The 16,578-nt window shown below is 43.2% G+C and overlaps 1 non-coding gene across 1 annotated transcript; it reads right to left on the bottom strand.

Annotated features, from left to right (window-relative positions):
* Window positions 1-375: 375 nt before the first annotated feature.
* LOC112320388 (U1 spliceosomal RNA) lies at window positions 376-538 on the bottom strand. The gene has a single exon (XR_002976418.2). It is a non-coding gene; the product is annotated as a U1 spliceosomal RNA (small nuclear RNA).
* Window positions 539-16,578: the final 16,040 nt, after the last annotated feature.

Genomic DNA, 16,578 nt, shown 5'->3' with positions numbered 1-16,578 from the left:
AAAATTACCTAAGCCGCTGCTTCTGAAAGTTTTTCCTCTGGAGTACTGTTTACGAAAGATAAAAATTGATGAAAATGCCTGACAATTGGGAGAATGTATGAAAATGATCAAGTTTTGATTTAAAAATTCCTACTAATGTTATGTGTAAGTCATAGTAATAAAGGGATGCAATACAGGGTGGTAGTTAAACCATAGGCTTTGGAGCAGAGCGTATAAACATTTAAATCTAGGAAATACTATATATTTGTGATCTTACACAAATTATTTAATTTCTCTGAGGCATCAAGTAAAACTGACATTGGAATGATAGATCAGGTTCACGTTCATCTTGGCATATTGCTAAGGGACAGTGACGATGTTTTCATAAACTCGTTTCAGGAGAGAGCGCAAGCACAGCCCCCCACTGCCACCGATTGTGCATCGAGTTCCCCACGTTTGGGGAAATCGCGGGGGTCAGCACGTGCAAAGTGCCACGGATGAGCCTCGCTCTGGGAAAACCACCTTCACAATCACGATGTCTCCCCTGCCAGGTAGGTAATCATAAAAGTTTTAATACCTTTTTTTATAGAAGAGGGGAAAGGAGGGAGAAAGAGAGGGAGAGAAACATCCATTGGTTGCCTTGCACAGGCCACCACCAGGAACCAGGCAGGCCCGCAACCCAGGCACGTGCCCGGACCAGGGAACTAACCTGCCTCCCTTTGGTTTGCAGGCTGCGCTCAGCCTACTGAGCCACCCCAGCCAGGGCAAATGTTAATACCTTAAGATTTTTCTTAAGATGCATTGGAAGTGAGATTTGAGGTAGAGATACCCTGTACTGGTGTCTCTACCACTAGGTAGAGATCTGAAGTAGTGGTACCCTGGCAGGAGGAGTGCCTGGGTACTACGGTACCAGACAGCACTAGAAGTTCTATTTCAACCCCTTCATGCTCACATCACATTTGGTCTTTTGCATTTTATCCATCAACGTGATTCCCATGTTAACCATATGACGGGGAAGGGCTGCTGCTGAAAGCTGTTTTGAAAGCATTTACTGGTACTTTCGTGACCTAATGTAATTACTGGAAAATCTTAGCAAAAAAATAAATGTATGAAAACTTCTGAGAAGATCATATAAACTTTTCTCCTTTCATCTTTTTAGGTGATAAATTAAATTAGATGTCCTTATATACCTTACCTTGAATAAACACTACTAGGGCATGCTGTGGTTTAAAAATAATCTTCAGAAACCTAGCTGGCAATATGTTATGTCGAATTTACTCGTGGCTGAAGGAATAACACTGAGCTATCAGTTTCTTTTATTGCAGAGTCTTCGTTCAGCCTTCATAACGATGTTATAGGACCTTTCGAAGATGAAGCCGCTAGCTCTTTCTCCTTTGTAGTTCTCCTCAGTAGTGTATAGACAATAAGGGTTATTTTTTTCTTTGATAATTTGATAGAACTTGTCCTTTCAGATATCTGGGGCTTCGTGACTTTGGGCCTGGAGTAGGAGGACGGGAAAAAAATTTGGTTTTTGATTCAGAATGTAGCTCCTCCTCCAATGATTGTTTGTTTTTCCTGGTTTTCCTTCCCATGATACTTTGCTTGAAAATCGCCCAGTTATCTCTCTGAGACTACACTCCCTCCTACCATGAATGCAGCGGGCAGCGACCGACCCCGGACCTAACTCTCTCTTGCCTGGGCAGTGCAGCAGCCATTTAGTGATTTCCCTTTTCCACCTTTTCCTCCCTTCACGTAATTTCCCAGCCAACAGTATGCATGATCTTTTCCAAATATAAAGCACAGTTTCATTCACCTAAGGTTGAGCTGTCGACTTGGCCTTGTAAGAATCCAAGGATGATATTTGTCTCTTTAATTGGAATTTACTGATCTGCAAACCAGAGTCTTGAAGGTTTGCCCCTGTTCAGTTGTTCAGGGTACCTGATAAGGTTCTGTTCAAAGGGTTCGAGGGCTGTTTTTATCTCGATATATATTCCAGAAAACCAAGTTGCTAGGTTTTAGTTCATGCAAAGGTTGATTTGTTTGATATTGAGGAAAAGTCCATATATTTTGATTAGACTGTGTGTTTTGTATGGGTTTCTGGCACTATCTGACCATGTCTCCTTGTAGCAAAGTGCAGCAAAAATCTTAAGTGGTATTCCTGGATTTATGAGTTGACCTTTTCTAACTTATACAAAGCCAATTAACTGCCAAATGGTCTGATCTCTTTGTAACTATAGCTATGGGCATTCCATTGGGCCTGCACAGTTCTTTTTTTTTTAAGTATATTTTATTGATGATGCTATTACAGTTATCCCAATTTTTTCTCCCCTTTATTCCCCTCCTCCCTGCACTGCCATCCCGCACCCTCCAGCATCTCTCCCGCTTTAGCTCATGTCCATGGGTCGTACATATAAGTTCTCTGGCTTCTCCATTTCCCATACTATTCTTATCCTCCCCCTGTTTTCTACCTACCATTTATGCTTCTTATTCTCTGTACCTTTCCCCCCTCTCTCCCTCTCCCACTCCCCTCTCATAACCCTCCATGTGATCTCCATTTCTGTGATTCTCTCCCTGTTCTAGTTGTTTGCTTAGTTTGCTTTTGTTTTTGTTTTTTTAGGTTTGGTTTTTGATAGCTGTGAGTTTGTTGTCATTTTACTGTTCATAGTTTTGACTTTCTTTTTCTTAGATAAGTCCCTTTAACATTTCATATAATAAGGGCTTGGTGATGGTGAACTCCTTTAACTTGACCTTATCTGGGAAGCACTGTATCTGCCCTTCCATTCTAAATGAGAGCTTTGCTGGATAGAGTCATCTTGGATGTAGGTCCTTGCCTTTCATGACTTCAAACACTTCTTTCCAGCCCCCTCTTGCCTGTAAGGTTTCTTTTGAGAAATCAGCTGACAGTCTTATGGGAACTCCTTTGTAGGTAACTGTCTCCTTTTCTCTTGCTACTTCTAAGATTCTCTCCTTCTGTTTAATCTTGGGTAATGTAATTATGATGTGCCTTGGTGTGTGCTTCCTTGGGTCCAATTTTTGGGGGACTCTCAGAACTTCCTGGACTTCCTGGAAGTCTATTTCCTTTGCCATATTTGAGAAGTTCTCCTTCATTATTTTTTCAGATAAGTTTTCATTTTCTTGCTCTTGTTCTCCTTCTGGTACCCCTATGATTCATACGTTGGAGTGTTTAAAGTTGTCCCAGAGGTTCCTAAGCCTCTCCTCATTTTTTTGAATTCTTCATTCTGTTCTGGTTGAATGTTTCTTTCTTTCTTCTGCTCCAAACTTTTGATTTGAGTCCTGGTTTCCTTCCTGTCACTGTTAGTTCCCTGTATGTGTTCCTTTATTTCACTCAGCATAGCCTTAATTTTTTCCTCTGTTTTGCAACTATATTCAACCATTTCTGTGAGTATCCTGATTACCAGTGTTTTGAACTCTGCATCTGATAGGTTGGCTATCTCTTCATCACTTAGCTGTATTTTTTCTGAGCTTTGAGCTGTTCTTTCATTGGGCCTTTTTTTTTTTTTTTTTTGGTCACAGATCATTGGTCTGGATGAATGCGTCTTCTTTAACTCCTTGGTTGTCAGACTTCCATACAGTTAAATTTTCTGGCAGTTCTGGTTGTTTTTTGTTTTCAAATTTGTTGTCCTTCTTTTGGGTGTGTGAGGAAGTGAAACATTTCTGCCTATTCTTCCATCTTGGCTGGAACTCTGGGTCTGCACAGTTTTAACTGTTTTTGGAAAGTTTGGCTCAGTTTTATATGAGTATTCCTTCCATTTGCCTGAAGGTCGAGGATGGTATAGACCTGGAATCAGCAAACATTTTCTGTGAAGAGTCAGATAATAAATAATTTGGGTCTGTGGGCCCTGTGGTCTCTCTCATAACTACTCAAATCTGCTGCGGTAGCATAAATGTCGCCATAAACAATATGAAATGAATTTGTTCTAATAAAACTTTATTTACAAAGATGGTTGGCAGACTAGATTTGTCCCTTAGGTCATTGTTTTATCAACCCCCGGGATAGAAAGATTAGTATTTGAGTAAGTGGTAGTACTTTGTAGATTTGGTTCATGACAGTAAATCTAAAGAGGGCAAGAATTTCCCAAGCGCAAGCCGTACATTTGAGTAGCATTTTTGCTGTTTCTACAGCTCTTCAAGAGGGAAGGGCTTGACCCATCCTGAAAATGAGCAGACAACAACCAAAGGACATTCATATTCCAGTGGAGGTGGGCCCTAGCGCAGAGGCCACTTGAAGGCATTGATGTGGGTCCTCAGGTCTGATGACTGTCCGTTCCCCGCCTTGACAACTTTGCTGGAATGGCGCCGTTGGCAGGGGAGGCCGGCAGGAAAGGCGCACTCCGCCAGTGCATTTGTCTAACGCTTACTGCCAGTGCTGCTTTAGAACAATGGCCAATCTGTTCCTGCTGAGCTGCCCGTATCTCAGGTAGATCTCAGCGAGGTTCCACGTGACTTCCTCCGCCACAGTCAGATTTCTGGCCTGGGGCTGCTGGGGGCTCTTTCAATGCGGGTTTTTATCCAGGTCGTTTATGATATTTTTATCTGATGCTGAGGCACAACTGTGCGTTTTATAACGCTTTCTTTGAACTCCTGGAAGACTTGGTTTGGGGGACTGTCACAATTCCTTTTGCAAGGACAGCCTGATAGTGTAATGTCCAGCCAGGATATTTCCCTTAGTCTTGAGATCAGCCAGTTTTTAATGACTAGAAAGCACCTTTGTGATAGGAGCTGACTTTCGCGGCATTCGCTTGTCTAGAGGTTCTTTGACTTGCCCAGCCTTTGACCTGGCAGGCTCGTGAGTCCCTACGCGTCTCAATGTCGCCGACACAAGACACATGTCTATGGTTTGTTTATAAATCAACTTTCTTTCTCTGGCCAATTGGAAACTGCTGGTGAAGGCAATCAGTTTTGTCCTTTGAACCGATTTGCCCCTCATTCTGGGATTACATTCTGAGGATTAAGGGAGATCGGTAATAGCCGGACCAGAATTTCCTATTTCTGCCATTAGTTGTCTAACCCATTGCTCAGCTGAGTCACGTCTAGATTTTCCCGAGGTGGCTCTAGTAAGTGCGCAAGGGGCACGGACAATTCTGAGACAGATGCTAAGCAGTAGTTTGTTTCTCTTCTTTTGATAAGAGAAGGAGAGAGATGGTGATTATGTGCTATTGTGATAAATAGTAACATATAAAGGAGAACATAACAATATTCATGAAATGTGAGTCAGCCTGTGGCGAAAGAAGTATTTTTCAGTAAGTTACAAAGTTTATTCAGTCAGAAGATCACTGGATTTCTGAAAGACCCCAAAATTATGCTAGCAGAAACCTTCATGCGTTTTCTAGCAGCTTCTATAACCTCAAGGAGAGATGGGTTAGCCTTTGTTAATGGGTCAAGAGAAAGACTGACCAGCTATACGCCTGCCCGTGTGGTTTGTGAATGCACAGAGAGAAAGGTCTCTGAAGCCGGGCAAACCTGGAGTAGGGGCTGTTAGAGCTAACCTCAGTTTGCGAAAGGCAGCCACACATGGGGGACATAAAGAGAAGGTGGGAACCCAATGTCCGAAAAGCGTGGTGAAAACTAGATTCTCCAGAATTGTCTTCTAGGTATCTGCCTTGGAAATCTCTCAATGACTTATGGTGAATTACAGGTAAGAGACTTGTGTCCCTGAGTCATCTCATGCCTCAGGCACGGTGACAAATCATAGGGTTTCATTTTTCTTGACGCTTCGTGGTCCTTTTTGGGAAGGTAAGTTTTAGAGCTATTTTTTCCCTATTGATGGATTGATTGATTGACTTTTCAATTATAGTTGACATGCAATATTATAATGGAGCTTTATGTCTGTCTTTAGGATTTTGCAGTAGATAATCCACATAGTGCCCGAGGGTAGAATATTAGGAAATTTGAGATCTTTGAGATCCTGTTTAGAAACCTGTGAAAAGACAAAGCTTTATTAAATCTCTGGGGCATGACAGTCTACATGCTGATGCTCCCAAGTAAAGGTGGACGGGTGTTGGCATCTAAATGGAAATGATTTCTAAAGGAAGCAGAACCTCAATTCATGACTCTAAAGTACATTTCAGGTAGACTTAAAGAAAAATTAACACAGGGACTATTGCAAGGGATGAATCCTTTGACTATTAGTACTTCAAGAAAAGTCTTATTCCTACTTCTGGTCTTTTGCATGTGGCTTTCCAGTTTTCCCAGCACCATGTATTGAAAAGGCTTTCTTTTCTCTGTTGGATGTTTTTGGCTATTTCTGAGCTCTTAATCCTGTTTGTTTGATTGTTCTGTGTGTGTCTGTTTTGCTACCAATATGATGCTGTTTTGATTATTGTTGCTTTGTAGTGTAATTTAAAGTCAGGGAGTGTGATAGCTTTGGCTCTCTCCCCCACCCCCCAGGATTGCTTTGGCTATTCCGGGTTTTCTGTGGTTCCACACATGTCTTATGAGTTTTTTGTTCTATTTCTTTAAAAAACGTCATTGGCGTTTTGATGAAATTTGCATGAAATCTGTATATTGTTTTGGGTAATATGGATGTTTTAACTATACTGATTCTTCCAATTCATGAATGCAAAATATCTTTTCACTCCATGGTATCTTTTTGAATTGAATTTATTGGGGTGATATCGGTTCACAAAACCTTAAAGATATCAACTGTACAGCTAACGATAATATCATCTACACACTATATCATGTGCCCATCATCCCAAGTGAAGTCTTTTTCTATCTGCATGCCCCCCACCCCTTACCTCACCCCCACCTGCCCCACCCCCTTTCCCTCTGGCCATCACCACACTGTGGGCTGTGTCCATGGGTCATGTATATGTATATTTTGGCTGATCCCTTCCCCTTTTTTCATCCAGTCCCCCCTCCCTTTTGACAGCTGTCAGTCAGTTCCATGTATCCATGCCTGTGTTTCTATTTTGTTCATCGGTTTATTTTGCTCTCTAGATTCCAACATGTAAGTGAGATCATAAGGTACTTGTCTTTCTCTGACTGGCTTATTTCCCTCGGCATAATAATCTCCGGGTCCCTCCACGCTGTTGTGAAAGGAGAGAATGTGCCGTGACTTTCTTCCCCCTCCTCACCCGATGGGCACTTGCCCTGTTTCCAGATCTTGGCTCTTGTAGGTAGTGCTGCAACAGACATAGGGGTGCACGTGTTTCTTTGAATTAGTGTTTCGGGATTCTTAGGGTACATTCTCAGAAGTGGGATCATTGGGTCAAAAAGCAGTTCCATTTTTAATTTTTTAAAGGAAACTCCATAGTGTTTTCCACAGTGGCTGCACCAGTCTGCCTTCCCACCAACAGTGCACGAGGGTTCCCTTCTCTCCACATCCTCGCCAGCACTTGCTGTTTGTTGCTTTGTTGATGACGGCCATTCTGCCAGTTGTAAGGTGCTATCTCATTGTGGTTTTAACTTGCTTTTTTCTGATGACTAGTGATGTTGAGCATCTTTTCATATGTCTATGGGCCCTCTGTATGTCCTCTGTGAAGAAGGGTCTCATCAGGTCCTTTGTCCATTTTTTAATTGTATTATTTACCTTCCTGGTGTTGAGTTGTATGAGTTCTTTATATATTTTGGAAATTAACCCCTTACCAGATGTATCATTGGAAAACATGTTCTCCTATTCAGTGGGCTGTCTTTTCATTTTGTTGATGTTCATTTTCTTTTGCTGTGCAGAAGCTTTTTAGTCTGACGTGGTCCCATTTGCTTATTTTTTCCTTTGTTTCCCTGGCCCTAGGAGATATATCAGCAAAAATATTGCTGCAAGAGATAGCTGAGATTTTACCACCTATGTTTTCTTCTAGGATTTTTATGGTTTCATGACTTCTATTTTAAGTCTTTTATCCATTGTGAGTGTATTCTTGTGTATGGAGTAAGTCGGTGGTCCAGCTTCGTTCTTTTGCATGCACCATTTATTGAAGAGACTGCCTTTGCTCCGTTGTGTGCTCTTCATTACCTTGTCAAATAGTAATTGGCCATGCAGGTGTGGGTTGATTTCTGGGCTCCATGTTCTGTTCCGTTGACCTGTGTGCCTGTTCTTACGCCAGCACCAGGCTGTTGTGATTGCAGTGGCCTTGTAGTGTAGTTTTATATCAGGTGTTACGATCCCTCCAACTTTGTCCTTCTTTCTCAAGATTGCTGTGGCTGTTCAGGGTCTTTTTGGTTGCATATAAATTTTTAGAATATTTGTTCTAGAATATTTGAAGTATACCATTGGCATTTTAATGGAAATTGCATTGATTCTATAGATTGCTTTGGGTAGTACGGACATTTTTAATGATGTTAATTCTTCCAGTCCCTTAACACAGTATATGCTTCCACTTATTTTTATCTTTTTCAATTCCTTCAATGTCCTATAATTTTCTGAGCACAGGTCTTGTATTTCCTTGGTTAAATGCTTTGTAGTTTTCAGTGTATGGCTCCTTCACATCTGAACAATTTGAAAACATTTATTAAAAAAATACGCGCACCCCTTTGTTCACTGTAGCATCATTCACAGTAGCGAAGACATGGAAACGACAAGTGGTTTTTGATGAATGACGAGATGAAGAAGATGTGGGCATATACGCTGTGGAACACCACTCAGCCATGGGAAAGATGAAACTCTGCCATTTGCAGCCACATGGATGGACCTTGAGAAGATCATGCTACGTGAAATAGGTCAGACAGAAAAAGTTAACAACCATGTGATTTCACTCATATGTGGGATATAAAACCGAAAGCAACAAATGAATAAACAAGAAAACAACCAAGCAAAAACTCATAGACACAGCCAACAGTGTTGTGGTTGCCAGAGGGAAGGGAGGTGGAGGGGTAGGAAGAGTAAAGGGGACCATGTATATAAGATGCTTTGACCTGGGTGGTGGGTACACAGGACAACGTACAGATCGTGTATCATGGACATGTGCCCTTGAAACCTACATATTCTTACTAAGCAATGTCACCCCACTCAATTTAATTAAAAAGACTTCTTTGGCCTCAAATGTTACCGTGCAAGCATGGGGAAATGGTTGGATGCGTCCATATGAACTCGGTGGTTGGCTTCAACAATTCTGCCTGTATGGGCAGAATTTTTGACTTATACAGAGTCTGGTTTTTTGTCGAGACCCCAGACAACTATAATAACTGTAACAAATCCTAGATGTCACAGGATGACTAAGGTTCTGTTGAAGTTACTGTCCTACCATAAAGTCAGCCATGCCACTCTCTAGTTTGCAAGTACTTTCCGCTTGTTGCGTTGTTTCCAGTATATCAGGGGTCCTTCACACCATGGCACCCAACAGGTTCTCAGTCACCGCGCCCCAGGCATTCCACACAGCGGTCACAGTGCAAACTTAATCGTCCACCCAACAAGCTCTAGTTTGTTGAACATCTATTCTCTTTATAAGGTGAGTTGAGGACATAAACTTTCCAGATTCTCTCGGCAACTATTCCCATTAATAGCTCTGTAGTTAAGAGCTTTCTACATATGTATATTTTAAATGTATCGTATTATGCATATTTTATTCCTTTCACCGAAGATTACACTCTATGGTCAAAATCAATGATTATACAATGTGCTTGAAGATACTGTGCGCAATTAGGTACTCTTGGAACTTTTCTGCTTAAAACTAAATAAATATTTCAACCTTCAATCATTTATCTGCCTTTTCTAGCCCTTGGAATCATTATGGTAGTTTTCTCTGTAGTCTTTCCAAGTCCCCCTCACACAGAAGATAGAGTACTGTGTAAAGTTGTTTATGGTATTTGTCAAGCATTCGCGGTAAGCCCTAGTGCAACAAAGTGATGATGCAGTGTCCCTCCCGCCTGGGCCTGAGTGTGGACTGTGTTTGCATTTTAACAGTGGCCGGCCATGACCGATTCATGGCCACCGATGAGTCATTTTCTTGATTAATTGTGTTAGGCCTGTTTGTTCTCTGAACAACAAATGAGGTGATGGATGGCCGGGTTCCGTAGTTTCAGACAAGAGCAGATGTTAGGAGTTTGCATTCAGCCTATTAAAAGAGGTAACCAAATAATTAGTCATCTATGCTGTCCTTTTGGAGCCGTGTGGCCACAAGCATTGCCTTCTAAAAGCTGAACTTTCAGTCCCACTGACAAATGTGGCTGTTTTTCTTCATCCACATTCGCACTGGAAAATGCGTGACAGCAGTTGTCTGCTATAATTGGTGTAATTACATTTCAACCAGTTTTTCTATCAAATTAAATTTTGACTATAAAACAAAGGCTCTCTTTCCAGAGACCATCACTGATTACAGTGAAAATGCAATCCAGGTCATAACATGATCCGGGTCTTTTCCTGTCTGAGGGCTGCCACGGTCTTTGCAGCGGATCCTCCGCGTCTGTGCTGACTGCACACACGTCCCGAGTGATTGTTGAGACCGAAAGAGTCTTGTGACTCAGGTCCGAGGAGCCTGTCTCTCCCGTAGCTCCGGCCCGGCAGGCAGCACGGCGCCGGCCTTCCTTGCATGGTTTCGTTGGAGCCACGAATTCAGGTACCTGATTCTGTCTTGAATCTCCTTTTCTTAGAGAGAATGATCTGAGTTTTAGCAGCTCTTGTGAGAATCATGGAGTTGGAAGATGATCTGTATGAAAGAACCAGCGAGACCACAAATACGTTTTATGGTGCTATGCAAATTATTTAGTCATCCGAGAGTAAGTTGTTTTCCTTATCAGAGACGAGAGAATAAGAAAACTTACCCATCTCACAGGAGTCTTGTGTTTTTAAGATATAACATACAGGTAAGAAGGTTTTCTTTGTTTTTGTTTAAAATCGTACGTAAATGCAAAATGGCCTTGTGATTTCACTGCCTCTTCAGTGAGCGCCCTCTACTGGTCGTCCTTTTCCTGAAACCAGTTAGCAGGTACAGCGCCGGGCTCATTTTGAGCAGGTTGGGGGTTTCAGGTATTAAGACAATACATACAGTGTGTATCATCAGATCGCAACGAAACAGCCCTGAGTTGTCATCCTTGTATGGACAATGGATTAAGCTTTTAACATGTTTGCTATTATAATGTTTGCATAATTTACAGGTAACCTCAATACTTGAGCAAATCCAGTTTTATGTGAAGTTATAGCCGTCAAGCTTCTATTACAAATGATGGCAATTAAAGGATATTCATCCTCACTCTCCCCAACCCTTGGTTATTTGGCTTAAAATCATATTTTCCACTCTATGATCTGTATGCCCGCTCAATATCTTTTCTCTACTGTTCGATTATCTTTAAGAATCTCTGCATCGTTGGGAGCAGCAGTGCACCCCTCCCCAAAACAGTGTTTTCCTGCCTCCCTTGCTTATGGGGAAGGCTAATGGGATGACCAGCATTTGTTGAGAGAGCGTTGGGGGAAGTTCTTTAAGAGCTCTGGAACTGACAAGGAAGCTTTGGCTTTTCTCTGTTCCTTCGCCCTCCTGTCTGGGATGCGGTATTCGTTCCGGAAGTTTTGCCCCATGTCATGAACCTGAGGTGGAAGGGACACAGTGAGGACAGTGGAGCGGAAGGTATCAGAACCTGAGCCCTGATGGCTTTATGGAGCCACTTTCCAGCTCATGGTGTGTGGGAGAAGAAGACATTCTGAAATGAAGTGTGAGCTGCCGTTGTATTTGAGGTCTCTGCTCCAGGCGGCTCACTAGAACTCCTAGCATACACTATCCTCCATAAAGTAGTCTTATTTGTTCTCTTTCTCGTCTCCAACTCAGAAACCAAACAAAAACAATAGCAGTAATCAAAACACCACGCCACTGTATGTATGTGTGTGTGTGTATGTGTATGTATGCACACGCGCGTGTGTATGCATGTGTGTATGTGTGTACGTATGCATGTAGGTGTGTGTATGTATGTGTGCATGTATGTGTGTGTGTGTGCTAGTCCACACGTAAGCGGACGGGGGCATGACAGAAACCTAAAGGTGGACAATGTGTGTATTTTCACTATGACCCCTACTCAAGCTTTCACATGTCTTGATTACAACAGCTGCTGTAAAGTGATTTTCTTTCAAAATTGAAATGGATTCACTTGAAATTAAAAAAAAAGACTCAAAAAAAAATTCCTCCTCTCGAGACGGGTGCCAGGAATGCCAGGACAACGGGCGAAGTACAACTGAGAGGCGTCCGAGGCCGGCCCGTCCCGGGTGTTCCAGAAGGTCGGCACCGTCCTAAGTGTACATGCGAGAGCCAGTGCTTAGGCCTCATCTTTGGCAATTTCCTCTGGCTTCCTTTTTCCGACAGGTCTGTCTTAATTAAACCCAAATTGGAATGAAATGTATAAGAGTAGCTGCCATTTCAACCCACTTTTGTAAAAAAAGAAGTCAGCCAAAATCACAAATCAGCTCATATGTATTTATCTTTTCAAGGAAAACAATGCCATCGAAAATTAATTATTTCTTTAGGAAAAATCTTGTGCTTTTCAGACTTATGTTTAAGTCATTGTTCTTTTTCAAGGAGTAGGAAAGTTTGAGGTGTGAAAGTGTGCAAATCGTAAACCTTTGGGAAGAAATAGGGCTACGGGATGGGATGGGTGGAGGAGACTTCCCAACCCACCATATGCCTATGGGTGTATGTGTATACCTACACGTGTATGTATAGACATGTTTGGAAGAAAAGGTAGCAAAATGGTCAAAAGGTAGAGAGTAGTTATTTGCTGTTGTCAAAATAGAAGCTTATGTCGTATTCAGATTTTCATGTACTTTCCATTATAATGAACATGAAGCTCTTTCGTAATTAGAAAATGAAATTATTGAAAAATATTTTGACTAAAAATGGTATTACCCACCACTTTTGGATTTATAATCCTCACATTAGAATAGCTGCATCCTCATTTTTATTCTCAGAATATCTAGTCGTTTTCCTACATCACAGTTTTTCACATACACTGTGGTGGCTTTAAAACTATATCCACAGCCCTGGCCTGGTGGCTCAGTTGGTTGGGGCATTGTCCTGTAACCAAAATGTTGCCGGTTCAGTCCCCGGTCAAGGCACATACCTGGGTTGTGGGTTTGATCCCTGGTCAGGGTGTGTGCGAGAAGCAACTCATCAATGTTTGTCCCATTGATGTTTCCCTCACTCTTTCTTCCTCTCTCTTGAAATCGATAAAAAAATATATATATCCTTGGGTGAGGATTTAAAATAAAAAAGTATATCCACACATGCTTTAACATTCTTTTCTTCAAGACGTAATGCTTACTTTCTCTACCTGTGAGTAGGTGCTAGATTTAGTGACTCACGTCTAAAACACAGAGTAAACCGGAAATGGTAGGTCGCCTCCATGCCCAGGTTGCTCAGGTCAAAAGGAGTGCCTCTCTGAGTCTCTCTAGTCTCTCCCCACGGGGGAAACAAGCTGTGTGGTGTCAGCAGCCCTACGGAGGGACAAGGAACCGAGGCCCTCGCTCTAGCAGCCCCTGGGGCACTGAGGCCTGACAACAGCGGGGCGATAACCTTGGAAGCGCGTCCTTCAGCTCCACACAGAAGACCACAGCCCTGGAGGACATCTTAATGGCAACCCGATGAAGGACACTGACCCCTGACCCCTGACCCTCAGACATCGTGACATAGACGCCTGCTCTCTTAAAAGCTTCTAAATCCTGAGGGAACTTGTTACACAATAGACAACTAAGACATACATAACAGGAGGATTATCCAAGAGCGTTTTTGCAATTGTCAGGTAAAATAAAATCCTCTAAACCTCTACCCCCACCTCAGACTAAAAAGGTTATCCAAAATATGAGTGAATATCAGACAGCTTAGCCAAACAAGGCAACTATAAAATGCAGAAAGGAATCCAACATTAATCTGTACTGGCCACCAGACAGAGAATTCGTAAGTCAGCCACAACGTTTATTCCGGTTGTTTTGTCCCCCTCAGAGCAATGGGTGGAGAGAAGGGGAGACAATGAGTGGACGTAGTTCTGAGAAACCCTGGCAGACTTCCCCCATGTGGTCAGGAGCCACGGATGTCGTCGGGGGCCACAGGGACCCAGGAACAACGAGTTAGTTATCCTTTTCATTTTTCTCCCTCTTCCGGTCTGGAAATTGTAAGATCTAATTTCTGTTCTTCAGTTGGCTAGGCGGCATCAGCCACTTCTACACACATACTTCACTTCAAAGGGTGCCGCTGACAATTTCTCTACCCTCTTCCCGACTTTACTGAGTCTTGAAGTTAAGGTCCCTAGGAAGTGCTCAAAGACCTTGCTAAAACGGGGCGCCGGTGCGGTGGGTCTAGGCTGATGGAGCCCCCGCCAGGGCTCTGCCTCTGCTCCGAGAAGCCCACGTGAGGTTGCAAGGCCTGAGGAGGCCCGCAGAACTCTTCTTCTTTCTAGTTTGTATCCCCCACCTATTACGTCTGTATTTGAAGTCTATCTGATTTTTGTCTTTTTAAACCACTGTGGGTATTACTCTCATTGTTTTATGTTGCTCCTTGCGTCTCACATCTGTCCTTCGGAGTCATTTTTTTCCCCTACTAAATATAATGATCTAGTAGCTACAAACTTTCAATTTAACTGTGTCAGAAAATACCTTTATTTTGCCTTTATTCTTCAACTTCGGTAGGCATCTTAAAAAATAAGAGGATTTTCCTACAAAGCCAACACATTATCTCATTTAAAGTAAGTTTCTTAATATGCTATTGTAACAGGGTACAGCCAAGGGGGGTGCCCAAATAGGGATTTTTAATGGGGTCCAGAACTCAGGGTGTTCAGGAAATATTAGAGAAAAATATATATATGATGTCCTCACCCCCACCAGTCTGAGCTGGGGGATGGGACACGTGGAGCAGGGCCCTTGAGAGCTGCTTTGTACAGCAACAGCTGTGCAGCTAACCTCTGGCACAGTCATTTAACATATCTGTAACCTTTAACTGGCTTCATGGATATGTTAAGTGGCTGTGGCCAAGCTTTGAGCCAGAGGGATAGGAGTGACTTCCACCCAAGATGTAACTGGGAGGCAACTCCCTCTGGTTACAGCGCCTATGTGAGAGCTTGGAGATGATTGGCTCCACAACGGGGCCACACCTGCCCGGACTTACTATGGCAGCAAAGTAAAGCTGGAAGAATAGGGAATGCTGGCAGGTGTAACTGATTGTAGGAGGAGTCAGAAATGGGGCTGCAGAGGAAGACTAGCACTGGGATTTAAACCCGGGCTCCGCAGCCATGCCAGAAAGGACTGTGCGGCTTAGCGGAGTAGGTTGGGACCACACGGCTTGTGTGAGAATTAGGATCTCACGGCTTTGGGGTGCTCCCTTTTGCCATGTGGCTTAGGCAGCAGGAGAGACCTTGCCTGGAAGGAAAGAGGTGAAAGGACTCTTGCTGGTGGGCCGTGAGAAGGTGCCACATGGTTTTGGATTAACTGGAGATCGCGGCGGCAACACAGCCGATGGTGCCAGAACCAAGGGGCTGCCTGAGCCTCGGACTTCTACTTCTTTTCCTGAGATACGGTACCTGGACTGGGCAGAGGGGGAACGAAGGACTGTGTGCATCTGTGGGTATTCTAAAGGACTTTAGTATTTTTAATGAAGACATTAAGTCATTACTCTAAGTCTGTAGAACTTTTGAATAAGTAATTCCTTTCCTTTTCACCAATCTTTGGCATTGAGAGACATTTTTCTCTGGCAGTGGGCAAAGCGAACCTAGTAGGTGGGAGGGGGACTCCTGGAGAAAAAAGAGGGGATCCCTTTGGTAATAGTATATCATTCACTCCCCTCCCCCCACCCCGGGTCTGTTCTGTAACACTGTATTTTCATTTCTTATTCAAAGCTTTCTAATTGTGCCCAAATGTCCAAAACAAGAGAAATCCAATACCATGGATTTAATTTGCTTCTTATATCTTTTAAGTAAGAACATTGGAAATTGGGCCTCCAAGGTCAGACACTCCTGGCCCCCATCAATACTCCTGCAGATGTACAATTAATAGGAAGCCGTACCTTGCAAGTACTTACAGAAACGGGAAGATTTAACTAGAAGGGATATCAACCCCAGATGGCCAAAATGTAGCCCTTTTGACATCTGAATCAGTTTTTGCCTGCAGAGTTAGAAAGGGATGGCTCCAGAGATAAAGTGAGTGAATGGGCAGCTTATCTTGACGGGAAATTGGAGGCTTCGAGCACGGGGGAAACTGCACTCAAAGCGGAAAACCAGGAAGGCCGCTCTTGGGCAGAGGGGGCCCAGCGATTGTACACTTCCCTTGGACTGGGGCAGAACTCAAGAATCTACCTAAAAGCTCCCCTGACTTCCCCCAGAACTGGTTTCTGGGAGCAAAATAACCGCATTGCTGAACAGGGCCTGCAGGCAACTCCCGCAGAGGAGTCTGTCTTTATTGTGGGAAGCCAGGCCGCCTGCCGAGTGGCCCTGGAAGCCCGGAGTGGGGTTTAGAAGCAAACACAGGGCTGCTCCAGGGACCCCGAGAGGGGGTTTCTCCTTCTTACTCATAGTTTTGGAGCCATTGACTTTATCAGCAAAGGGGGAGGCCACGAAGGCCCTTGTAATTACTGGGGCTTCTCTATCTGTTCTTAACCCCTCCCTACTAAGCTGCCTTCTCGCTCGGACCAAATGGCAAGTGTCTCTAATCCACCAGTGTCTGTTTTTACAGGAACCACT

Source organism: Desmodus rotundus, chromosome 10, assembly GCF_022682495.2.
Source record: "Desmodus rotundus isolate HL8 chromosome 10, HLdesRot8A.1, whole genome shotgun sequence".
Classification (NCBI taxonomy): Eukaryota; Metazoa; Chordata; class Mammalia; order Chiroptera; family Phyllostomidae; genus Desmodus; species Desmodus rotundus.
Note: the sequence above shows the minus strand (reverse complement) of the source record. Positions and strands in the feature narration are given on the sequence as shown.